The sequence below is a fragment of the Oryctolagus cuniculus genome, chromosome 4 (assembly GCF_964237555.1).
Source record: "Oryctolagus cuniculus chromosome 4, mOryCun1.1, whole genome shotgun sequence".
Lineage (NCBI taxonomy): Eukaryota > Metazoa > Chordata > Mammalia > Lagomorpha > Leporidae > Oryctolagus > Oryctolagus cuniculus.
The window spans coordinates 16,262,566-16,289,706 of NC_091435.1; the positions used below are offsets into that span (position 1 = coordinate 16,262,566).

The window sequence follows — 27,141 nt, forward strand, 5'->3', positions numbered from 1 at the left end:
TCACCTAGCTCTGGCCATTGCGTACATTTGGGAAGTGAACCAGCAGATGGGGAACATTCTCTCTCTCTCCGTGTGTGTGTGTGTGTGTGTGTGTGTGCATGTATCTATATATCTTGCTACCTTTCAAATAGATCAAAAAAATTTTTTTAAATGACAGTGTCAAATATGAATGAAATACATGTTTATCACTGAAACAAAAATCCTACAGATAACCTAGAAACGTCTCTTCAATATACTTCATTTAAAATATATCCTCACTGATAGTTTTTCTAACAAATTTTAGGGAAAATGTTCTTGGAGTGAGGGAGGGAAGAACTTTTTGAACTAAGGATTTCAGGACTGTTCTCTGGAAGGGGAACATTTCACACTGTGAAAACACCTACTGTAAGCAAATAGATGGAGCCAGGAAACTTCTAAGTGGCATCATCACCCTGTTGCTTTGCAACAATTAAGGGGTTTGAGTGAGTGAGTGAATGAGTGTGTGTATGAGTGTATGGAGGGCATCAGAGGTCACACCATGGGATGAGATTGACAGTGGAACAAATATATAGTGTTCCACTATTCCTGTGCCCTATTTCCCTACATCAAACAAACAGTAAGAAGGTTAGTGCTTTCAAATAAGAGATACCATTCTACAAAAGATAAAGATCCCCCCCCCCCCAATACCTATATACACACAAAAGAAAATGATTCAAATGTGTCAGGCCAGATTGTAATAATATGTTTCATTATTTAGAAGTCTTACTGGCCGGCGCCGCGGCTCACTAGGCTAATCCTCCGCCTAGCGGCGCCGGCACACCGGGTTCTAGTCCCGGTCGGGGCGCCGGATTCTGTCCCGGTTGCCCCTCTTCCAGGCCAGCCCTCTGCTGTGGCCAGGGAGTGCAGTGGAGGATGGCCCAGGTGCTTGGGCCCTGCACCCCATGGGAGACCAGGAAAAGCACCTGGCTCCTGGCTCCTGCCATCGGATCAGCGCGGTGCGCCGGCCGCAGCGCACCGGCCGCGGCGGCCATTGGAGGGTGAACCAACGGCAAAGGAAGACCTTTCTCTCTGTCTCTCTCTCTCACTGTCCACTCTGCCTGTCAAAAAAAAAAAAAAAATTAAAAAAAAAAAAAATAGAAGTCTTACTTTATACTGTAAATAGTAGGCAAATTATAAAACTACTTCCTTATTACAAATATAGTTTTATCACACATAGAAATTTTGGTTTTCTCAAAATGTTAAAACATAAGAGAAAGCTGACAAAATGAATTTTTTTAAAATAAACACTAACATTTAGTAGCCTCCAGACATTTTTAATCAAATATATGTCACTAAACAAAAAAAGGTACTCCCAAGATACATATATTTATCTATGTATTTTGGGCATGCAAAACTATTCTGATACACATGTTCTAAAGCACAGAAATTGAGATTAAGGGGTTAAAAAAAAAGGTCTAAAGGTCTAATATTTCTCCCAGCCCTCCACGGCCTATGCTGAACACACCAGGAATGTATATCCCACTGTGATAATCATGGTATCATCCCACCATCACTCACTTGTTCTTCTTATATCTTACCTACTGCCTGAAACAAAAGAAGGAATGAGTAAATGTTACTGGTTTCAGATTAGCTATACTCCAAATAAAAAGTCAAAGGAGAAATCAGGACCTCTGAAGTTCATACACATCAGGTCCAGATCATGGATGAATACTGCCTCAAACACAGGCTGTCTTAGTTGCAAATACATGAAACACATCTAAAAATTCTCTCTTACTTAGTGTTTATTTTTAAAATCCTCAGAATAGCCGAAATGTAAGCTCCTCAGAAGCAGTCATTGAAAATAAAATCTCTCATACTATAGGTAAGCTTTTTCCTAAGGTTAAGGATCACAAGCTGTCATTCATACATCCAGCACACCACATGAAATCATTAGTAACTTCTAAATCAAATATTAGCAGTAACTCAACTTTTGGACTGTATCACAGAGAAGAGTAACAAATCCGTTTTAGCAAATGGCCTTCATGTTTCAGTCATCAACACAAGGAATTCATGTTAGAAATAGCAGAAAGGAACCATCATTTAAACAAAGTATGAATCATTTATGGTTAATACCTCACAGACCACCACTCTCCTCTTTCTTCAAAACCATACACTCTGCCCAGAGTACATTGGCTTCCCCAGTCAAGCAGGGCTCAGTAACTGACCACTTGCCTTACTGTGTCCCTCCACCCAAGTCCCAGCATCCCTTTTATTTCCTGGCATCTGGCTTGCAAACCTTTAAAATCATTCTTGTATCACTTTTTTATCTCATCATTTTGTTGAACTCAGCACAGCTAAGAAAAACTGTGAAAATACTTTTTGTGTGCAATCTCTGGATCTCAGCACTGTTTACCAAGACCATATCTCTTGCTCTCCATAAAAGCTTTCCACCTTTCTTCTCAATCAGTGTCTCTCCCAATAGACCACCATAACTAAGATCCAATCTCTTTCCCCCTCCCCCTTCCCTTCCTCCCCTTCCCCTTTCTTCCCTCCCCTTCCCTCCCTCTCTCTCTCTCTCTCTCTCTCACACACACACACACACACACACACACACACACAATCCTTTCACCAGTTGGCTTCTACTGACCCCATTCCATCCTTGGTTCTCTGGGCCCTAATTCTCTTAACACCCTTTCTCATTTATGAATGAATGGTCTACAAAAAGCTCGTGGAAAAATGCATATTATGAAAAAACTGTGCATGAGTTTCAAAAATTTTGGCACTAAAATACCTAGCTCTTAGGAGCTGGCGCCATGGCGCAGTAGGTTAATCCTCCACCTGTGGCGCCAGCATCCCATATGGGTGCCAATTCTAGTCCCGGCTGCTGTGCTTCCAATCCAGCTCTCTGCTATGGCTTGGGAAAGCAGCAGAAGATGGCCCAAGACGTTGGGCCCCTGCACCCGTGTGGGAGACCAGGAGGAAGCACCTGGTTCCTGGCTTCGGATCAGCACAGCTCCGGCCATTGCAGCCACCTGAGGAGTCAACCAACGGAAGGAAGACCTTACTCTCTGTCTCTCCCTCTCACTGTCTGTAACTCTACCTCTTAAATAAATAAAATATTAAAAATATATATATAAAATTAAAATTAAAAAAATAAATAGAATACCTATCTTTTGAAAATTTTTTGATAGTACAATACTTCGAAATACACAAACATACATACATACACACACAGTATAAAGTGATCAACCCGGCAACTAGGCTTTCTATTTCCTTTTCTTTGTGTTTGGAAACTATCAGCTCATCTCTTCCAGTTCTTTCTACTTTATATATTACTGTGACCTACAGTCACCCCAATGTGCTGTAGGTCACTAGAAAACTTTTTAATTCCATTTTCCACCAACTTTTTCAAGACTATTCAAATAACATTTTATACATACTTTCTATATTGTTCAGTCTTCATACTGGATATTCTTTTTTATCTCCAACCTCTTACTCTATACTCTCTTTCCTATAGTTTTCTCCATAAAGATGTTTATATCTCTCCAGAGACAGTTCTAAAAATCTCAACTACTAATAATAAATATTCTAATTCTGCATCAGACACTAACTTAAGCACTACATACAGCTTATCTCATGTACTCCTCACAACAACTCTGTGAAGCAGATGCTCTATCATCTCAATTTCACAAATGAGAAAACTGAGACATGGTGAGAAATATCTTGGTCAATGTCAAAAGATCAATAAGAGAGGAGGAATTTATACTAAGAATTTTTAACTACTCCACTATTCTGTCTCTAGTTAATATTTAGTTAATGCACAGCATGAAGATTCTCTGCAGTAATGTGAGAGGGTGGGTATTTCCAAAACATTATATCTGAGAATAAGGAAAGGGCCTACAGAGAGACCCAGAAACAAATGAAATGCATGTTAGCTTCAGAATGAAGAGAAGTCTGGGCATGAAACACAAACCTGAAGGCTGTCTGGATTCCAGGAAGCCTCCAGAAGGAAACTCTGCCCCTTCACTGTGGCAGGTTGATGGCCCACCTCTGTGCATCTGTGGTCTGATGCTGCTCATCCTGCCACCAGTTGGCTCACAATTCATCTCATATTCCAGAGGGAATTAGTCTTGGCTCAACAGTCCTGTTTAGGCAGTTTTCAGTAACAGATCATCTCTTGGGTTTATAACCAGTTTACAGATTTGTTGTCCTTGGGAAAGATGCCATTCCCAACTCCTACCAATTGCAGCTGAGAGCCACCCAAAAGTACCCCTCTAAGAAATGTCAGTCTCCTCTAAAGTACAGCCCATGCACCATCACTGTTGCTGCTCACTCCAGAAAGCTGGGATGTATCTTGACACTTCCCTCAATGGGGTCCCTACAAGCAATTTCTTAGTGAATACTATTGCTTCTGCCTCTTAACAGAGGTCTACTTCTCTCCATCTGCACTGCCACAACCATAATCCAGGCCATCTCCAGCTCCTGCCTGGACAAATACTGTTTAGCCACTTGGAATAGCTCACAAACTCATAAAAATACAAACACAAGGTTATTTTTAAAAATTCACAGAAAAAATGAAAATAAAAGATGTTCATCTGGGTGCAAAAAGTTTTTTTGAAATCCATGGGTAGGCAATGTATTGAGTGGGTTTAGCCACCACTTGGAAGACACTCATCCCAAATCTGAGTGCTGGTTAGACTTCCAGCTACTCTGCTTCCCAAGTAACTCCCTGCTAAGGCACATCCTAGGAGGCAGCAGATGACGGTTCAAGTGCTTGGGCCCCTGCCAGTGATAGAAGAAACCTAGATGGAATTCCTGGCTCCTAGCTTCAGCCTGGTCCAACCCTGGCTGTTGTGGGCATTTCGGTAGTAAAGAAGTGGATGGAAGATCTATCTTTACACCTCTCTCTCTCCCTTTCTCTCTCTCTCTCTCCCTCTCTGTCAACCTGCCTTTCAAGTAGATGAAAATAGATATTAAAAAACACTTTTCTTGAAATCCATGCATACAAGGGTTCTTTAAAAAGTTCATGAAAATACATATTATGAAAAAACTATGCATTATTTCAAAACCTTTTGTGCCAAAATAAACTTATCTTCCAATTTCCTTTTCCATAAGTACATGGGCATATTTCAAAAAGTGAAACAAGATTTCACAAATCAGTTTTTTATTATTACATGCAAAGTACTATAATTACTCTATTTTTTGAAAATATTAGCTGTAATCCATTCAGTTCCAAGACCCACTAATGGACCCATCATCCTACACAGGTCCAATAGTTAATGCTCAAGGATTAGAATCTTATACTGTCTGGTTTCAAACCCAGCTTTGCCACTCACTAGCTACATTACCTTAGCCAGCTTGCTTTTTGTCTTAGTTCACTTGCTTGTAAAACAGGGATAACCCTAACACTTCACTGGGATGTTGTGAAGTTTACATGAAATGATGAGGGAAATGGGTTTTGACAGTTCCTGGAGTGTGGAGGAAAAGACAGCACACATAATTATCAGGTGTATCTATGATGATGATATTAACAAAAGCCACACACTCCTAAAAGTTCCTCTTAATCTCCTCCAGTTTTTTCTCTATATCAAAGTGATTTCTCACCCATGGAAATCCCATGGTATCTCCCAAACTACTTCTTTACAAACTACTTTCTCACTTCAAAATCCTTAGCATGTCCTCAAGACCTGTGTTATCAGGTTTTCTATCAATACAGCCTTTTCTCAATCTCAGCCTCCCTCTTTTGCTACAGTGTCCCTTCCTGCTCCCTAGACACAAAGGTGCTACAGATGTCTTGGCCTGCATGCATGCTGTTCCTGCTACATGGACTTCTACTCTTCAGCTAATTTCTCATCTTTTAGGTCTCAGCTCCAATGTAACAACTTTGCCTGATTTGTTTTCTGCCATAATCCAAGCATACAATAATGATCCAATACAGATAGTTAATGCTGAATGAATCACCTGGCATTTAAAATACAAACCCTCAAATAGATCTTCTTCCAAATACAGCCCAATTAGCTATTACAATATAAGTGGAAATAGCACCATCAATCTAAGAACTCAGAGGAAAGTTCTTAGATGGCTTTTCCAGAGTCATAAGGTTGAAAGATGCCCCTACTTATCCCTCTGGGAGCGAGAAACATGCTTGTAAGATAACTGGCCAAGAAGATTAAAGGTTGGCAACTATAAACACAGCCAATACAACTGACTCGTATGAATGAAGACATCTCCATCTTGACTCTCATTAATATGGGCACTACAGAGAGGTGTTACATGAAAATCAAACTTTGTAATTCTGACAACCAACCAAAGGTCAGTAATCCATTTTCATCCAACAACTATGTAATGACTATACCAAACAATAATGGCACATGTTCTTCCAATATCCATCAAGTTCCTTCTAACACTTTTCAAATATAAGAAGCAAAAACATTGTCCTGAAAAGCTCATGGGAAAATGTTATTATAAAAAAAATCCATGGATTTCAAAAAGATTTTTGCACCAAAATAAACAACTTTTAATTTCATTTTCCCATGAACATTCTGAAGTCCCTTTGCATTAACATTCTAGCCCAAAACTCAATAATTTATTAGCATCAAATTTAGATTTCTGTTACAACTAAATTTCTCATATTTCTGCAATATGTACTACCATTTTGAATCAAAATAAATATTTGCAGGCCTTAGCAAACTGCTAACTCACACACAAATGCTGATAAAGGATGAACAAGCATTTTCTAAGCTTCCTGCACCTTAATTTGGCAATAACTTCTGCTCTCTGCTCTCAATACACACTACTTTAGTTTTAATAAGTTAACCATTTGATGCTTTGCTTTCAAAATAATAGAGAAAGTAAGACAAAATGTTGTAGCCATATCACATTTCAATAACTTAAGATAATTTACTTAAATAAAAACTTTTAAAATCTGAGATCATGGAGCCAGCCCTACAATGCTTCACATAACAGAATCAGAAGATAACTATGTACGAGGATAAAGTTTCACGTGTGTTAAATAGCTAAAATTTTATTTACCTATAGTCTCAAAGGATTGTGTTGTATTTTAATCCTTAGTAGAAGGAACAATAAGTAGTCTAACACCAAGTATTCATTTACAAGAAAAAGATTACTATCCATGTTTTATCTCTACTGAACAATGGCACACATACTTATACATGTGTTTACCTGTACTACATGCTGCATCAGGTCCCATGAAAACACAAATTAGTCCTTATACTCAGAAAGATATGTTCAGAATGAGAATGATGTCTCAAGGTGAAACAGATAAGAATAATCATTATAGCCAATTTACACAGGAATGTGGACATTCTAAAAGGTATTCATATATAGTAACTCTTCAAATAAAAACTACTTTCTGGTCAATTTTCAATTAACCATAATATTCAGTTCATGAGAACAATTCTTCACAAAACAGTTGTTAGTAAAATTTGTGTATGCATGCATGGGCACAAGCAGTAACTGGAGGACATTACTTAGCAATAGTGCATACAGGCAATTATGTGACCTTCATATAAAAACGGTGTCCTGGAGCTGCAGCCTGGTCGATTCCTCAAAGACTGACTTCCCCTTATTTTCGGTGGATTTGGAATTTCTGTCTTTTCCTCCATACTGCTTCTGCCTTCATCACCTGTCAACTACTTTTGCCTAACTAAATCTCAAGGCCAGGTCCTCAATGGCTCAGAAGATATGCAAATTCCTCCTATTATAACATCTTCCTCAGCTCTGGCCTAAGCTTCAAAATTCCCTAAACCAGTTTTTGTTATGATACAGCCAAAATACACAGGGTGTAAGTGGTCTTCTGACTTTAACTGAACCTTATCTTCAATTTTTCAAGAGGGTGACAAAGACTCAACAAATGTATATAACTTTATTTCTTTAATGGCCCTTATAAAAAACATATATTAACTTTAGATGCAGATATGAAAGAAAAGAATCATTTTAAAGCCACTGCTTTTCTTTTTATCATTCCCAATTCTGAAAGAACCTTAATATCAAAAGTCTGTGGGGCTGTAAATCAGGACAGTAATTTAAGACAGCAATTTTCCCAAGATCCTAAGATATGATTGACCTGCCAGAAAGCATAACTCAGTATCCAAGATGTGCTAATTTCTTCAACCCGCTGCAGGCTGAAATATCACAACCAAGGTGGGAATTTAGGCTAGTGGTTAAACTGTCCATTAGAACACCCATACCCCACATCAGAGTAGCTGGGTTTGATAATCTGGTTCCTCCACTGGACTGAAGCTTCCTGCTAATGCAGATTCTGGGAGGCAGCAGTGATAGCTCAATTAATTAGGTTTTTGAAACCCAGTCACGACACTGCAGGCATCTGCAGGGAGTGACCCAGGGGATGAGAGTGTTTTCGCATGCATGCACACATGCTCTCTCTCAAATTAAAAATAAATATATACACATATATCCAACTGTTTATCCATTTCTGATCACTGCATTTTCTAAAATCATTTCCCCTCAGCTTTAATAAAAATGTTAAGAATGATGGGATGTGGTATATGGATGAATATATTTTTTAAAGGCTGAATAAAATGTAAAACAAGAAATGGCGAATAAATGTATGTAGCAGAGATGCTTGTAGCAACACCAAAAATCATATATTTTTTAAGGATTTTAGATGTTAGATGGGATAATTACTTTAATTTATGTTAAAATTATATATAACTAATGATGCCATAGTATTTTTAAAATGCAAAAAAAAAACACAGCAATTTTTATAGCTCCTGATTATTACAGAACTATGTAAGGTCCCATTCAGGATAAGTTAGGCCTTTTACCATTTACTTTTCCTAATATTAAAGATCACAATTAAAAAAAAGAAACTCAATATGAAAAAAAATAAAAAAAATAAAAAATAAATAAAAAAAAGATCACAATTATATTTACTGGATCCGATTAATTATTTGAAATTTATGAAACTAAAGTTAAGCTTGAGGGTGGTGATATGAACTAATAGAAAAGTCCGAAGAAGTTATTTAAAGACTCATCTAATTCAGATGTCAGACAAAGGTTTTTTTGCCTTCCCAAATCAAATTTAACTTTAATAATTATAAGTCATAATATAAAGGGACAAAGGAAAGGGGGGGGGGGGGGACAGAAAATCCAAACTCCAAAACCAAAACAAAACTAAGGGATTCCACTATTACACCTATTAATTAAAGATTTTAAAAAACAAGGGAGGCCTGCTCTGTAGCATAGTGGGTAAAGCCACTCCCTGCAATGCCAGCATCCCATATGGGCACCAGTTTGAGTCCCCGGCTGCTCCACTTCCAATCCAGCTCTCTACTATGGCCTGGGAGAGCAGAAGAAGATGGCCCAAATCCTTGGGCCCCTACACCCACGTAGAAGACCCAGAAGAAGCTACTGGCTCCAGGTTTCGGATCGGCCCAGCTCCGGCCATTGCAGCCATTTGGGGAGTGAACCAGTGGATGGAAGATGTCTCTCTTGCTTTCTCTCTGACTCTGCCTTTCTGTAATTCTGCCTTTCAAATAAAATAATTAAATCTTTAAAAAATTGAGTCTTTAATTTGTATGACACACTTGACAACTACTTGACAGTTACTAGGATCCTTAGATCTCTATTAGAAAAATATGAACTAGCAACTAGAATTAATCCACACCACAAAATATATTTACTAAATATTTATTTACTACCTTGCATTTGTCACTGTTTTTCATCAGTCTTGAATATAAGTTAAATAGAATGAACTGCATCTACTTAAAACACATGATTTAATGTGTTTTGACATTTGCTTATGTGCATGAAACCACCACCACCACAACCAAGATAAATAAACTTCCATCCCTCTTAAAAATTCCACATGACTGTTTATTATCTCTCCTTCCATGTGTCCCAATTACAGGTAACCAATGGTCTATTTTATGTCACTATAAATGAATGTGTTTCTTTTTATTTTTATATAAATGGAATCATGTAGTACATTTTCTAATTTAGTGTTTCTTTCATTCAGCTTAATGTTAATCCTGTTGCAGCATACATTACATGTTTACCTCTTTTTATTGCTAAGTAATATTCCACTTTATGGGTATTGCACAATTTGTTTACCAACATAAATTGATGGACTACTGCAATAAAGATGGGCGATTGCTTTGCTCTCAGTTTGAGATTATTGCAATGAAACTTCAATGAACATCTGCCATAGACATATACTTCATTTTTCTTGGGTAAACAAAAAAATGTGGTTAACTTTTTAAAAATTGCTAAATAGTTTTTGAAAGAAATTGCATCATATTACATTGCTACTAGCAGCGTACGAAAAAATCTAGTTGCTCTACATTCCCATTAACCCTTGATATTGTAATCTAGCTATCCAATAAATGCCTAGTGGTTTTAAGTTATACTTCCTGATGACTAATGATGTTGAGCAGCTTTACAAGTATATGCATTTACTACTTATTTCTGTATGTTTTGATGAGATGTGTCCAATACTTTTGAGTATTTATTCTTGACTTATAAGAGTTAGAATTTATATTGATTACAATGAAACTTACAGATAAATTTAGGAAAAAACAACATCTAAAAAAACAAGTCCTCCAGTACATGACTATGGTATCTCGCCACTTAATTTTTCTCAGCATTATTATGTTTTTAGTAAAGAAGGTATGCATATCTTTTGTTAAATTTTTTACTAAGCATTTTGGTTTTTATTTTTAATGTGTGCCATTACTTAAAAAGACTTTTTTTTTAATATTTATTTACTCTGAAAATCAGAGTTACAAAGAAGAGGAAGGGACAGGGATTCCCTTTTCCGCTGGTTCACACCCCAGATGGTTGCAATGGCCAGTACTGGGCCAGGTAGAAGGCAGGAGGCAGAAGCCCCATCCAGGTCTCCCACATGGGCGGCAGGGGCCCAAACACTTGAGCCATCTTCCACTGCTTTTCCCAGGCCATTAGCAGAAAACTGGATAGGAAGTAGACTAGCCAAAACATGAACCAATGCCCAAATGAGATGCCAGCATCTCAAGTGGTGGCCTTACCTACTATGCCACAATGCCAGCTCCAAAATTTGGATTTTTTAACCTCATTCTCTGGTTGTTTTCGTTTTGTTGCTGCTACTATGTAAGCAAATACTTATTTTTAAACTATTAACCATGCATTTTACAACTTTACTTAATCCTCTTCTGCTGGTAGCTGTTTTGTGGTCAGCCTATCTGTAAAAACAAACTATTTTACTTCTTTCCCATCTTTATACTTCTTATTTCTTTTCCTTCCCTATTGCAATGCCTAAACAGTGTGAGTAGTAAAACTGTATGTCCTAATCTTATTCCCTCTTGTAAGAATTGTATGCAGTATTGCACCACCAGATATGACATTAACTATAGGTTCTCTAGGAGGAATAATTTAAGGTGCAGCAGTTAATATCCCAATTAAACTTATGGTTCCCACAAGGAACTCAGAGGGCAAGAGGAAGGAAAAAAAAAAAGGCAGAGGGAAAAATTCCCAAAAATTTCCTCAAAGAGTGATATTCCCAAACTGAGACACTCCTAAAGTACACCTACACCACTTCCCAAGTACTCACATTTCAGACAGCCTTAACCTAAGACCCTAAAATCAATCAGGGGCTGGAGATAAGAATGCCAGATAATTCTTATCAGGAAGCATACATTCAAACTTGGACTATCAGAAACTCACAAACTTAACAGCTAGCTGCTCTGGATAGCTAAGTGTGGACAGCACAGTATAAAAGAACACTTCATAACTTGATAACATTACCAACTAAGGAAGTTCCTTTGTATCTCTCTCCCTCTGGCAGTTTCTTTCCTGGCAAAACATAAACAAGAATAGGACTTTTGGGAGAATGAAATGAAATACACACATAATGTTCTCAAAGACAATGCCTGGCCCATAATGAGTGCTCAATAATTACTTTAATTGCATTTGATGCTAGAAATATTTTTTGAGTGGCACAAGGTGACAGTGAAATTGTAAGCAAAGAAGTGTAATAGCACACTACTAAGCTCAGAGCCCAATTTTGACATAGTATATAACATAAATACTAAGCTGGTTTTAATAGATGAATAACAGGAAAAAATTAGAGTTACAGAATAGAATGTAAACATTATTAAATTTCACAAAACGAAACTGCATGACTGGGAGATGGAATTAGAGAAAATGGGAAGGAAAAATAATGTGGAGTTAAAAATAAGACTAAAAATAAAAAAGTTTACAGTTGGAGTTGTATAGTCAGAGCAGAAATGGAATAGTATGATTATAAATACAGAGACTTCTTCCTGTTTGGGAACAGTATTATACATATTGTTTGAAATTTAATATTGATAGAGATCCAATTCAAATAGGTTATTTAGAAATTTAAGGGTATTCTCTATAAAAATGAGCTGCTGAACTGCCAACCCACCAGCCTTACAGAATCTGATGAAATATATTACACTTCTAAGCCACTCACATAATAAAAGTTTGCACTTGCTTTTAGTAGAACTGATGAATTAAACTGACGATAAATCAAGAGCTGATTGTTTGAGACCAATAAAACTGACAAAACTTCTGCAAAGTCTCACCAAGAAAAAGAAATGAGACAGAAATATATAGCATTCCCATTGTCATACAAAACATATTATAGCGGCTCCTTTCTTTAAATTAAATTTACTGAACTTCCCTATACCCCTAAATCCACAATTCGCTCTGTTCCTCTTTATGAAACTCCCAAGAAGAACTATTTATACTCATATTGTCCCTACTTCCCAATCTCTTCTCAATTTCAATTGAACCACTAAAATCAGGCCTTTCTCATTCTACCCCATGGAAAACACAGCAAATGGCAAATTTTCAGTAATCTTACGCAGCATCCCATTCAGTAGGTTAATCATTTCCTCCCTGAAACTTTTTCTTCCCTTGGTTGCCAGGCTATCACAATCTTTTGAATTCCCACTCACCATACTGGTGACCACTTATCAGTTTTCCTTGGACAATCGGCCTCCACTTTATACTCACTAAGTGCTAGAAAGCCCAGGGCTGAGTCCCAGATCACTCTTCATCTTTGTGCACACCCCTAGGAGAACTCACCTGGACTCACATGGGGGATGTGGTAATTCATGGACCTGCTAAACACTCTTGTATTTACATCTGGTATAATTTCAACTTCTCTCAAACTTCTTACTCTCATAGCCAACTATTTATTCAAATCACTACCTCTAAGTCTAACACGCATCTCAAATTAACATGTCCAGAAATCTTGGTTGCCACCCCACCGCCACCATGCCTTAGCAGAGTATCTATCAAAATGTTAATAATGATTACATCGAATAATTTTTATTTTTTGTTTGTTTCTGCATTCAAATCCTTAACCATAAACACATATTACTTTATAATCAGAAAGATATTGTTTGCCTTCATTAAAAATGCAGTTCAAATTTATTTCAATTGTTGTGAAGCCTCCCAAAGAATGCAAATGCCTTTTCTCCCTTTATAATAGGCATTTCCTGCAGTTATCAGTACATACTGGTTTGACAGATGCAGAAAATTCATGGGCAACTCTTAAGACACAACAACCTCCATTGCTATCTTCAAATAATTATTAAAAATAAATCTTTTAAGAAACTAAGAAGATTACACGATGTGGAAAAACAAGGTAAATGCTTCAGGAAAGTAATAAGAAAAGACCCATCAAATCAGGTATAGCCATATGAACATGGGTAAATGCACATTTGTGAAACTGGAGTAGACAGCAAACATCAGTAGGTAGCTTCCACACTATTTGTCTCAAAAAGCCATTGAAAGGCATGAAGTTCTAAACAAACAAAATTGTTAAAGACAAAAGAGAATAGTTTCAGGTTATTTTAACCAGCAACACAGGGATATAATTAAGACCTATTGATATCATCAATTGTGTGATCTTTAAGTTACATGAATTACCACTTAAGGTTGCCAATCATGAAAATAACATCAGCACTTTAAGGACTGAATAGTTTAGTGCATTTAATAACACAGTGATTAACACACCAGACAATTCATATTTTATCATGATTGCCATGATGATGCACATGATCAAAAAGAAAACCATATACTTGAAAAGGCTTAAAAACTCAAGAATTGAGCCGTGGCGCAGTGGCACAGTGGGTTGATCCTCCGCCTGTGGCACCGGCATCCCATAGTTCTAGTCCCGGCTGCTCCTCTTCCAATCCAGCTCTCTGCTGTGGCATGGGAAAGCAGTAGAGGATGGCCCAAGTCCTTGGGCCCCTGCACCTACATGGGAGACCACAAAGAAGCACCTGGCTCCAGGCTTCAGAACGTCGCAGCTCCAGCTGTTGCAGCCATTTGGGGAGTGAACCAACGGAAGGAGGACTTTTCTCTGCCTTTCCCTCTCACTGTCTGTAACTCTGCCTCTCAAATAAATAAATAAATAAAATCATAAAAAAAAACTCAAAAATTGTCTGAAAAGGCAGATTCCTGAATTCTTAACAATAAAAATTTGTTAAACCAAATAAGTATCTCAACAAAGAAAAAAAATTAAAACTGTACAAGTCTGTCCAAGATAATTACTAGTTTCACAAGACTAAAGAATTTCTAATTAAGAGATCACATTCATCTAGGATGACTGGTTTCCCTGTAGAAATGGAAATTTGAGGCCACAGAGAGTGTAACAAAGGATGAAAAGGTCTCTACCCTACCTCTCCCATATTATATTTAAATTCAAATTATCTTATCACTTGATGTAAATGGTAATTGAGGGAGTAGACAAGGAGAAGTGAGGAAGAATAGAAGAACAAGGTATATAGGGAAAGTATCCTGAGTGCCATGAGAATGAACAATGTTAAATGAGCATTTACAGATAGAAAACTTTTCCCCTATTACTCGATATTTTGTGAATTACTTTTTAATGAACACTTGTTGGATTACATAACCAATCTCTTATGCCATTAAAAAGAATCTGACACTAAACTGTGCTAAAACTTAGTCTACATTTCTACTCACTACATGTACAAAACTCAGGAAGGAAAGAAGACTGGTATCTCATGAAAAGCCTCTTTCAATACCAAGTATTCAGTGTCTGTGTCCTCCACTCAATGAAATATTAAAGTCTTCATATGACAATTTGTTTTCAAACTGTAAAAATTATAACCATGTCCAAATTATTTCCAAATTCTGAGGTGAAGACTTAAAATTACTTCAAGGTCAGAAGGACCCTCAGTAGGTTCAAGAGTTGACACACACAAAATGAAAAGTAACTGGAAAAGAAAACAGCAAAACAACAATATAAAGTGCCATTCAAATTCTCAAACACTCCTTATACACCAACTCATAACAAAAAAAAAGAAAAAAGTAATTAACAATCAATTAAATAAGGCAGTATTACAGCGGAACAATTAGTATATCATATGAATCAGAGATCTGAAAGTCTTTAAGTCAAATAGAAGTACTACACCAAAATGCTTTATTTTAAAATAACCCAACCCATTAATCCCTAACCAGCTACCACAGGACTATAGTGTCTCAGCATATAGTGTTAAGACTAAAAACTATTTCTTTTATTATTTACATTAAGTTGGGAGTCAAAATAATCATCTCTAAAATAGGGATTTCAAAGCTATAAATTTTCCATCAGAGCCTTCAATAACTACTTTTCATTATATGATAATCATAAAATGTAGTGAAAAATAATTTGGGGCCCATAAATACAGTTGAAATATATCTTAGTACAGACAGTATTTGAGGAACAACTGAATAGGTAAATACAATTACATTTTATGTTAGACAAAAACTATTTCATCGTACTATGAGCCTTTCTAAATATTATTCAAAAAACTGTCTACATAAAAAACCTGATTATAGGGGCATGAATATTTTTACTATAAACAGATGTTAAATGCTTAAAGAAAAATATGTATACACCCTGATTAAACATATCATGTATCTATCAAAACATCATAATACACCATAAAACACACACATTTTTATGTGTCAAAAAATTGAAATAAAAAAAGTAAAACAACTTCAGGAGCCTACTCTGAACATATCACATTCTCTTACTCTCAAATAGGAACAATAATGAACAATTAATTTCTACTGTGTTGATGAATACCTAAAATGATTATATATTTATGTATTTATCTGCATATCACAAAGCATCAAAAAATAGAATTGAGAAGGAAAAAGAATGGAACATGAGGGCTGGCATTGTGACACAGCAGGTGGAGCCACCAATATCCAGCTCCCTGCTGGTAGCCTGGGAAAAGCCTTCAAGGATGGCTCAGGTGTTTGGGCCCTTTGCCATCCATGTGGGAGACCCAGACGGAGTTCCAGGCTACTGGCTTTGGCCTGTCCCAGTCCTAGCTATTGCAGGCATCTACAGGGTGAAACAGCAGATAGAAGATCTCTGTTTCTTCCTCTCCCTGTGGCTGATTTTCAAATAAATAAATAAATCTTAAAAAAAAAAAAAAAAAAAAAAAAAGAATGAAAGTGGCAATGTTGTAGCATAGAAGGTTAAGACTGCTTGAGACACACCACAAGGGTGCCAGCTCAAGACTTGACTGCTCCAGTGGGAAAGCAACAGAAGATGTCCCAAGTCCTTGGGCCCCTGAACCCAGGTGAGAGAGCCAGAAGAAGCTCCAGGCTGTTGGCTTTGGCCTGGCCCAGCCCCAGCCATTGTGGCAATTCGGAGAGTGAACCAGCAAGAAGATGGATCTCTCTCTCTCTCTCTCTCTCTCTGTCTTTCAAATAAATAAAAAAATAAGTCTTTAAAAAAGAAAAACGAATGAAACATAAAAGTGCTTTCCATAGGCCAGCGCTAAGGCTCAATAGGCTAATCCTCCACCTGCGGCGCCAGGACCCCGGTTCTAGTCCTAGTCGGGGCACCGGATTCTGTCCCAGTTGCCCCTCTTCCAGTCCAGCTCTCTGCTGTGGCCCGGGAGTGCAGTGGAGGATGGCCCAGGTCCTTGGGCCCTTCACCCGCACGGGAGACCAGGAGAAGCACCTGGCTCCTGGCTTCGGATCAGCGCTGTGCGCCAGCCACAATGGCCATTGGAGGGTGAACCAACGGTAAAGGAAGACCTTTCTCCCTGTCTCTATCTCACTGTCCACTCTGCCTGTCAAAAAAAAAAAAAAAAGTGCTTTGCATAGTGACCAATTATAATGTACTTCAAAATTGCAAAAAGAGGATTTTAAACACTCTCACCATCAATGATATGTAGGAGAGCAAATGGATATGCTAATTACCTTGATTTATTCTTTCTACAATATAGCCACATCAAAACATCACATGTTCCCCATAAATATATCCAATTATTTGTTAGCTATTTTAAGTGCTTTGAACAATTAAAGAGTGCTACAATTAACACTATATAAACTTAAAATAGCATTATTCTTGAAGTCTGAAAAGAATGAGGAAAACTAACCACAGGACAGCTTTCCCTTCTAGAAAGGGAATGAGTATGCAAAGGGATGGATGTTTCTGTTTGTATTCTTCTTTTAATTTGGGGAATCCTAGGGCTGCATACAGCCAATGAATGAATCATTTTTTATTTGAGCCAGGCTAGCCTCATCACTCAATAAGAGCCATGGATATCACAGGCATCATGCTCTTTAAGAAGGAAAGAGGTCCTCTTTATACAAAACAGAGGCTCTCCTTTCCCTGAACGCAGTAAGAGAAGGATCAAGAAGTTTAGAACTCTTGAGAATACCGAAAGAAATACATTCCTTCCATGAATTTTTTTTGGCAGAATAGGCATTTTCAGTTTTAAATAACCTTAAAACATTTATTGGATCTGAATGTAAATGTTATTTCTTTATCACAGTAGGAAATACGACACAGAAAAAGTCACCTAAAACTCCAAATTCAAAATAACTACATTTTATCTATTCAGAAGTGTGTGCCTGTGGATTGTGGTGGACAAGAATGACACTGTTGATTATCTAAAACCATTCACCCCCTCACTTTCTAAGCAAATCCTGAATGCACTCAAACATCTGCTTTATCTGGGGCTACCTACTTCTGAGGAGCAGACCCCAGTTCTAACCCAAGACAACTCATGATTCATCTAAGCATACCATGGTGGTCCCATTACCCTTGATACTGACTGATTTTGGTATAGGCTTAAGTGCAACATTGACTCACAAACAGAAGAGGGACAAGGTAGCCTCTACTATAAGATTTCTGTTCTCACTGATAAACACATCCTGACTCCTGACGGGGGGGGGGGGGGGGGGGGGGGGGGGGGTCCAAACAATCCATTGATAGGATTATCATTATTATTATCATTATTATTATTTGAAAGACAAGACGGAGGGCGCGAAGGTGGGAGGGAGAGATCTTCTATCCACTGGTTCATTCTCCAAATGCCCCCAACAGCCAGGACTGGGTAAGGCAAAAACCAAGAGCTCTGGAATCCATACCAGGTCTCCTTCCCCATGCGGCAAGGACCCACACACTTGAGCCATCATCTGCTGCTTCCCAGGGTGCACATCAGCAGGAAGCTGGATCAGAAGCTGAACCAGAACTCAAACCCATGAGCTCCAATATAGGATGCAGGCATGTTAACATCTGTGCCAAACCCTCAGCCCCACCGACAAGAGTTTTAAATAGGCACACACACATCCACAGCCTTCTTGATCCAACCTTCCCCTACTAAAATCTATTTCTAATCTACTCTTCTTCATGGCTAAACTTCTCAAAAGAATTATTAATAAAAATTGTTTTCTCCATTAAATTATGCATTAACATTACTAATGCTTTCATGATTCTCCAAAATTTATGCTTCTCAAAGTCTGTTGACGCTATTACAGCAATCAATACTTGCTGTTGTAATGGTTTGCTCGTCTGTTAGACTGCAACTTTTGAAAAATTCCATATTGCTATTATATAGAAAAGTTTTTGGCAAAGAAAGGCATAAATATTAGTTTGGTAAGTTAAATGTAAACTGAATACCTAATGTAGGAATGTTACAAATGTTGAAATGAATTTAGCAACCATATCTCCAAATAACAAAAGTTGAAAGTGTGCTTGTATGTGAGGTTGAAAGAGGAGCTACATGCACAGGAAGGTTAAGAAAACAAAGTGTCTTGAAACTTAGGAATGCCATTACTGTTTTCCCTAATTGTGTTCCAAGTTACCTCAATAAAAGATGGGAGAGCACCTGAGAAACAATCTGGGCTCCTAGGCTACTAATCATCAAAGCTACTAACCTAATCCAGAGAGAAGAAGGTGTCCTGGAACAGACAAACTAGGCAAATGAGGTGTGACACCGTCACAGCAAAATAGCTTTCATAATAAATCAAAACAAATATTCCTAAAGCTTGATTAGTACTTACAATACTCCTGCAACACAGAGAAAATTTTGAGGGAAAAGTTTACAGTAGCCAAGACTTATTCACAAATGGCTTTTCCTTTGATTTCTCTGGATGACACCTGGGACTAAAAGCATGTCAGCAAAGAACTCCATTCAGATCCCAGCAAAATGCGTTTCTACTTCAAAATATTTTACTAATGTGAAAAAAAAAATTGAAAGAGCCAATGCTTTTTTCCTTACTTCTCTTAATTTAAATGACTTCTATCTAGGAGAAAACCCTGAGCAATGCTAAAGATATTGCTTGGAAAACCACAGTAAAAGGAGAGGCATCGGGTGCTTTGGAAATGAAGAAGCTTGATAATCACTTCACAATTTCAAAAACAGTATTAACATACTAAATTGTTGACCTTGCCGAAAAACACTTACTCTGACATTATAACATATTCATTACATTCTAATAAATTTGGTAAACTAATAAATTTTTATACATGGTATAGCAAACTCTGATGGATGAGTAATTCTGTACTGATTTAGATGATTTCCAAAAGAGGATGGCACACTTTGGAGAGGGAACACAGCATTAATTATGTGAAGATACAAGCAAGCAACAGAGCTCTGAAGAGTTCACCTTTATAAGCCAAAAACACCCTTTGACATGGAATCCTAGAGGGAAACAATTTGTCAACAGAGATTAGTGGAAAAAAGGTGGCAGAGATGGAGAAAAGGAACCTTTCTCTTACTAAATATTATTTAATTTATAGCCTTGGAGTTATTGCTAATGTCCAATCTATAGAGGAATTTTTAAAACTGACACTACTATCTAAAACACTTTTTAGTGTAATTCTAGTTTGAGGAATGAGGAAGTAGAATGCAACTGCCCATTATGATTCTAATTCAATTTTACAGAAAAAAAAAAAAGGTGAAAATAAGAGCCAGAATTGTGGTACAGTAGGTTAAATGGCCGCCTGTGACCCGGGCTGTGACATCAGTTCCCTGCTAATGTGCCTAGGAAAGCAGTGGAGAATGACACAAATGCACGGGCACCCACCACACTTGTGGGAGACCCAGATGGAATTCTCAGTTCTTGGCTTCAGACTGGCCCAGCCCTAGCAGCCATTGTGGCCTTCAGGAGTAAACTGCCCCATGGAAGATTGACTCTCTATTTCTTTATCTCTCTCTCTCTCTCTCTCTCTCTCTCTCTCTCGCGCTGGCGCGCGCTTTCTGTCTCTCCTATCACTCTGTCTTTCAAATAAATAAATAAATAAAGTGAAAATAACCTTATAAATAACCTTATCAAACAGAAGCTGGAATCAATTTTATTACCAAAGTATTCTTTTTAACAATGAGTTTCCTAAGGCAGTAAGAAAATTATTTGAATTTACTTTTAAAAGAACATGATTTGCACACAGCTTCAGTAGCATTCAGGTAACAATTTCTAAATGATGCCAGTACTTAGAAAGGAACCAGCAGCTACCCAACTTCACGGCATGTCCACTGTAATCACACAGCAGGCATTAACAACCAAGACCCTGGCAATCACTATTTCTGTTTTTTCCTTTTTATTTGCTTTAGGGTAACATTTATTTTAATATTTTCTAAAATGCTCTGATCCTAAATAAAGGATCTGTTCTAGAGATATGAAAATATCGAAAGAAAGGTATCAGATACATAAGATGCCTAATATCTACACAACGCAAATTATATTTTACTCAATTCTATCAATGACAGATAAAATTAAGTCACAAGTTTTCTATCTCAGAAGATGAACTAGAAGAATGATTTAAATCCAGCTTCTTCCACAATAATCACACCAATGATTAAAAACAGAAAGTCAAAATCTAAATAATCAAAAGAATTTCAATTGGGCACACACTTAAATAAGTTAAGGAGTACAATACACAATGTTCTCTCCTTATTGCTACTAAAAGTTTCCAAGTTTCAAAATCATAGAACTATAATGAGCTCATACTATACTACCTTAGCGCAGGAACAGACAGCATACTAAACAAATACAGCCAAGGCATATTCAGTCTGCCACAAGAGGTAAAATAGGAAGACACAGTTAGTTCTTCACCAGCAAAAAACTTACACTTTATTTAAAAGGATACTCAAAATGTTTGACACACTTTTCAGAATTACTAATAGGTGCAGGAAGCTTTATGACAAACATATCCAATTATTCATATCCATATCATGGATAATTTTTCTATATTAGTATCACCATGTCATCTAAAGAAAACACAATACTTAAATAAAGTAACTTGCAGGAAAATGTGAATCTACACATTCCCAACAAACTGGATGGGGCACAGGAATAAGAATTTTGAAATAAGTTCCTTCCTGGTATTAACAGGCAAGGAGGGAGTAGACAGGTTACTAAACCTGCCAGGCCACAATGTTCTCAACGATAATGTTGGAGACTAGATAAAAAATGACAAGTGTTTTTATTTTTTCAAAAACCAATTTCAGTAACTGGCAATGACCACCTTTAAAGCATTCTGCTCAGACTCTTAAGCTTCCTTTAAGTAAAAAGCTAGGTACAGAGTTCCTTGCCCTCTGAAGTTAGGTGTGTGTGAGATGGTGCTATTGACAGTGTTTGCTCACATGAGTTGTTTTTCCAGTAGCAGTGACCTGCATTTCCCTTAGTCTCACTTGTAATCAGCTGTTACAATTCAGTTTTTAAAAGCTACAAAATATGGCTATGTAACTAAGCCAGTCCTTGACTCTGGACAACAGATAACACCTAATCTTGATGTTTAATATATTGCCAGCACTGTTATAACCACTTAAGCCATATTAACACATTTAATTCACACAGTGAGCTCTATGACTTAGATTCTACTATCAACATCCTCATTTTACAGGAGACAACAATGCATTAGTTACGAGGTGGAATAGCTTGCTCAATGTTTCAAAGGGGATAACACAGTCAGAACCTGACTTTAAGCAGTCTGGCTCTGTAGCTCCTACTTTTAACCACTTTGCTTTCTGCTTTTCTTGTTAACTATCCTGTGATCACACCAGGACATCAGCTTTATTAATGTTATACACTGAGGATGTCCTAAGTCCAGGTTTCATATGTAAGTCAATATTTTATCAGCAATCCTGAAATGCTTCCTTTCTCCAAGGGGTTTAGTTTCTGGTAGACAGTACGCAAATTATTCCTAACCTGAACATCAGTAGATGATTTTATTTGACATTTTTTTCAATCAAAATAATCTCAAAAATCATCCTCAAGAGTTACAGGTTTTATGGTTAAAACAATTCTCCTATTAACAGAACATTAGAAAACAGGAGATAGCAGGCAATTCCTAAAGCATAGGTTTTGGAAAGATCAGCAGCATTGTGAAGAGAATCTCTGACAACTGGCCATTTTCAAGGGTTCCGTATCTGTTATTCTGCATATCAACTCTCTCAGTACAGAGTACTGAAAGCATATGGCATCTGAGATTATACTGAATGATAAATACTAACCTCTAACCAGCCCTCCACACTCATAAGATGCAGATTTTCTGATTAATACCACTTCCCGAGGGATTTGCTGAATCATTAAAGAGGACATAAGTTTCCCCAACCTCCCCCTGCCCAGAAGCAGACTTCAAGAAATAACACAAGAGCCAGTGTTGTCATGCAATGGGTTAAACTGTGGTCTGCAGTTCCAGCATTCCGTGTGGGCACAGTTCAAGTCCTGGCTGTTCCACTTCAGATCTAGCTCCCTGTGAATGAGCCTGGGAAAGCAACGGGCAAGGTCCAAGTTCTTGGGTCCCTGCATCCACATAGGAGACAGGGAAGAAGCTCCTGGTCCCTGGTTTCGGCCTGGCCCAGTTCCGGCCATTGCGGCCACTTGGGGAGTGAACCAGGGAATGGAAGATCTCTCTTCTCCTTCTCTCCTTCCCTCCCTGTCTGCCTCTCTCTAACTCTGCCTTTCAAATAAATAATCACAGAACATGGTTAACTCTTAAAAGATTTGTTCTATAAACACTGCACTCCAATGTATACATTATCAAGTGTTCTCATTAATCTTTTTACACATCACTACACTTCAGATCACATACACAGATCAAACAAATCATTAAGTTTGTCTCCAAATCGATAATTCCATTTACCAAATATAACTGTTTTTTTTTCTATTTCCATCACTAACTTCAAGAATGTAATAAATTCACACTCAAGAGGGAACTGTTTTTACAATTCTATCTACAAAGCACGCTGAATCTCTTAAAAACTAATTAAAAATTAAAAAAAAGAAAATGTAATTTGAAGGCAAATTAATAGCTACGCTGACTGCTAAATTAAAAAACCTTCATGTGTCAAAAAAAATTACACTCAAGCTTCTAATTTTAAAGCACAATATAAAAGTAACAGAATTACATTGATAAAAATTGCCCTTAAGAAGAAATCAGAAGTTTTTTAAAAAAGTACAGCTGTTAAAAAATGTTATTGGCAATGGATAACAAGTATGAGCAGAAAAGGGTAGAGGGGATGTACCTTCACTATGTAATACTCAAGTACTGTTAATCTGTATCTTTCATGTCTTCCTTATTTTATAGAAAAGTTTTAAAAAGCAAAGTTTTAATAGCTTCTTCTTAATTTTACCACCTTGCACTCTTCATTAGAGACCCTAAAAATTCATTTATAATCTTCTCTAGTCCCAAATTTAAACAAAATTAATTTTTTCTAATACAAAATGTTTTAAATGAAAACTACCTACTATAAGAACTCATCATTCTTTTGACATGAGGTTAAGAACCAAACCCTCACCTCCATATTTCCCATTCCTAAACTTTGTCCACACTGAGGAAAGTTATGCTTGGGTTATGTGGTTACTTTTAAGCAAGAAACAATGACACGCAATGTAAAGACACTAGTACTATCTTTCAAGAGAATGAGACACATAAGTATGATCTGACTTTCATTAGACAACTGTCTAGCCTTGACTGTACCAGACATGTTAAATCCACCCACATTCACATTACCCTCCTGATACCAAAAAACTACTCCTGTATTCATGAAAAGCCAAGAGTCATGAAAAACAAGAGGAAAACTCCCTTTTGTGTTAGCATAAAGAAACTTTCATGAAGAACCAATTAAGTTCATGTTTTGAAATGTTAAAGACCATACAACAAGAGGAAATAAAAAACTAAGTACAGTATTGTTTATTGTATCAAATATTTATTGCCTGCAAATATTTACTGCCTGCAAATTTCTGCCCCAGTTTTAGCTCTTTCTCCAGTACAAATTCATTCTCAGTCAGATCTCGCAGCTGTTCTTGGTCTAAACACCTCAGTGCTACCTGGCCACTTCCTAAGAGTGCTCCTGCACTTCCCCAGCTAATTACATGTATCAGAACAGACAACCACTGAGTCCCCTTCAGCCTTCTGAAGCAATCCCTCTCAGTGCTCCTTGGCCTTTTATAGTGGAGGCATGTGATGAGCCTATCTGCACCAGCTGTTCCTAATTACCTCTCTGGCTCGGGTGAATGACTCAGCAACACAACTTTTTTAAAGAGTCATCCTACCTCATTATCCAACCAACATACTGAACAAAGGTAAACCGCTTGACAGAACCTTATGTTAAACAACAACAAAACAAGATGCAGGCACTACCCCAAAGCCACCCTACTCCAAGATGACTCACAGCAGCCTTTTTTCCTAGGTTTCCTTAAGATGTCCAATGGCAGAAGTGACAAGTGCCTTCAAACCAAACCCAGCCCAGCCCAGCCCAGCCCAGCCCAGCCCAGCCCAGCCCTTGCACCACTACCCTGAGACCAGGAAGAAGCAAGCTGACAGCTCTTCCCATTTCTTTGCTCGGCCATGTGACACGTTCAAATGCTCTGCCTCCCTAGAATTTCCACCCTTGATCTTTCCAAACAGCCTCAAATGCAAACCCTGTGGAATGTAATAAGCGTCCACTAGACGAACAAAGACCTAGTAGTGGCATCCTCCATGGGTAACAGTTCCAACACAGATATAAATTCTCCAAACTATCAGCATCCTACAAAGTCTTTGTTCCTCCAAAGACGACATGGTAGCTTGATTTTCCCACACAGGCTCCTCCACAATTACTACTACACTTTACCTTGAATCCGCCCAAGTTGAACGCAGAAAGAGGGCTCATGGTACAAACGCATGCCGCACAATTCTATTCAATGACATGAGCCTGCCTGGAGAGAGAGAGAAAGCCACGGCGTTCGTGATGCATTACAGGAGCACAAAGCCGGTGTCTCTACAATCAACACCCACTCTCACCATGTTGTGAGAGTCCCCATTACGACGAGCGGGCAAAACGCCAACAATGGGAGCCCTGAGACCTCCAATCCCCAAAACCAATTTCCCCAGACGCAGGTTAGACCAGGTGATCTTCCCGCTCTGGCCACCGTTCGGCCTTTCCGACGCGATGACCCGCGCGACCCACACCCAGCTGGGAGGGCGAAACGCCGCCCGGCGCGGGGGACGCTGCGGAGGCGCTGGGAGTGGGCAGAGGGCAGGACGGGGCCCGGGCCGTGAGGGCGGTGCTGATGTGTCACAGCCAGGGCGGGCCGCGGGCTGGGGCGCCGGGTGGGCTCCGACCCGGGGACCGAGGGGCCGGGGAGGGGCGGCAGGCGCCCGGGACCCCGCGGCGCGCGCGAGCGCCCGCCCGGGGGTAAAGTGCAGCGCGCGCCGGTAAACAACAGCGCTGGCCGCCTCAAGAGCCACGGGCACCCACGGACGCCCCTTCCGGTGGACGCGGCCACTTCCAGGAACGGGGCCGCAGCCGCTCCCGGCCCCGCGACCCACCACCACCACCAGAAAACAGCCGCCGGAGGCCCCCTCGGCGCCTCCCCTCACAGGCCCAGGCCGCGACCCTCCCGGGGCAGGGCGAGCAGGCCGGCCAAGCCACTCACCAGAGCCGGAGCGCGGCGCGGCCCGTCTGACGGCAGCGAGCGAGGCAGGCGGGTGGCGCGGGCAGCGGTCAGGTGACTCACTCCCTCCGCGCGGCCGGTGGCCCCGTCTCCTCCCGTACCGTCCCCTCCCCTCTCCTCGGCTCGGAAGCCGCGGCTGCAGCCGTCCCGAGGCTCCCAGACCCCGCCCGCCTGGCCTCGCGAGGCCCCGCCCCGCCCCGCTGAAGCCCCGCCCCGCCCCTCCCGCCAGGCCTGGCGAGGCACGCCCTCCTCGTGAGGCCACGCCCTCCTCGTGAGGCCACTCCCACCGCGCCTAAGTCCCGCCCGCACTTGGAGCCCCGCCCTGCGGCTCCGGAGGCCTGGGCAGGGGACCCGGGGAACCGCGGATCAGGAAAGCCCGCTCTGGGAGCCCCAGGGAGGGCTGCGCCGGCCATCTGACGAGCGGATCCCGGCCGGCCTGGGAGCGGCAGCGGCTCGGGTCCCCCACCTTCGCGTGCCCAGCCCCCTACGAGGACCACTCCTTTCCTGAGGGCAGAGGGAAAGGGGGCGGCCCCCTCAGCCCGAGTGGTGTCCGGACGCCCGGAGGCCGTCACGGCGCCTGGAGCTCCGGGTTCCCGCGCCCTGCGGGAGTGAGAGCGGGCGCCCCTCCCCAGAGCCGCACAGGGGTCGTGGCTGAGGAAGCCCTCGGGGTGGCAGGCGCCCAGATTCGCCAGGTGTGGGATCCTGCCGATCGGGAAGAAGCAAGTACATCCGGGATATTGTAGAAGGCGTCTGGCAGCCCTGGCTTGAATGAGAACAAGGGCATCCGCTAACAGGTGTTCCCTTTTCACCACGACTGCCAGGAAACTTCCAGCCAGGTTCGGTGCCAGCGGTGTCAGCGGGCCCGGCTCGAGCTCTGGTTGCGCTTTCATCCCTTGATGCTTATTGTGGTGTGTATCCAATTGTCACCTTTAAAATTATGTTCCCAAGCCATTTAACACCTCTGGAGCTGAAAGCCTGGGCCCTGCAGAGCGC

At 39.7% G+C, this 27,141-nt stretch overlaps 1 protein-coding gene across 6 annotated transcripts in view; it reads right to left on the reverse strand.

Moving 5' to 3' along the window:
• Positions 1 to 26,342, reverse strand: part of BACH1 (BTB domain and CNC homolog 1) — a 57,400-nt gene extending 31,058 nt beyond the window's left edge. Inside the window, exons 1-3 of one of the 6 annotated variants that reach the window (XM_008267171.4) lie at positions 26,131 to 26,308; positions 25,326 to 25,410; positions 11,722 to 11,769 (exon numbers count right to left, since the gene is read on the reverse strand). The gene's annotated coding sequence lies outside the window, so the exon portion shown is untranslated. Of the gene's footprint in view, positions 1 to 11,721; positions 11,770 to 25,325; positions 25,411 to 25,495; positions 26,054 to 26,130 lie in introns of those variants that run through there. The other 5 variants (XM_051859466.2, XM_008267170.4, XM_051859467.2 and 2 more) reach the window with 5 other exon arrangements.
• Between the last annotated feature and the right edge of the window lie 799 nt (positions 26,343 to 27,141).